The sequence below is a fragment of the Plasmopara halstedii genome (assembly GCF_900000015.1).
Source record: "Plasmopara halstedii genome assembly, contig: Scaffold_1651, whole genome shotgun sequence".
Lineage (NCBI taxonomy): Eukaryota > Oomycota > Peronosporomycetes > Peronosporales > Peronosporaceae > Plasmopara > Plasmopara halstedii.
In genome coordinates, this window is record NW_020188562.1 from 873,017 (window position 1) to 873,268 (window position 252).

Sequence of the window (252 nt, forward strand, 5' to 3'; positions counted from 1 at the left end):
TGAGGCTGTCAATCAAACGCAAAGGCAAAGACTATTTTGAAGACAATGCTCCTAAACCACGAAGAAAGCATAAAATGAAGCGAGATGCCATGAATCAGTACAAAGCTGAAATGAAAGGCTGGCTTCATGCAATCTTTATCTAAACTGAACGTTGTTCAAGAAAAAAATTTTATAACTCGTTAACTTTTTTAATCAGAAGTTTGATGGCAGCAGCATTTAATGCGCCAAGTTGAGAGTAATCGAGAGTATATT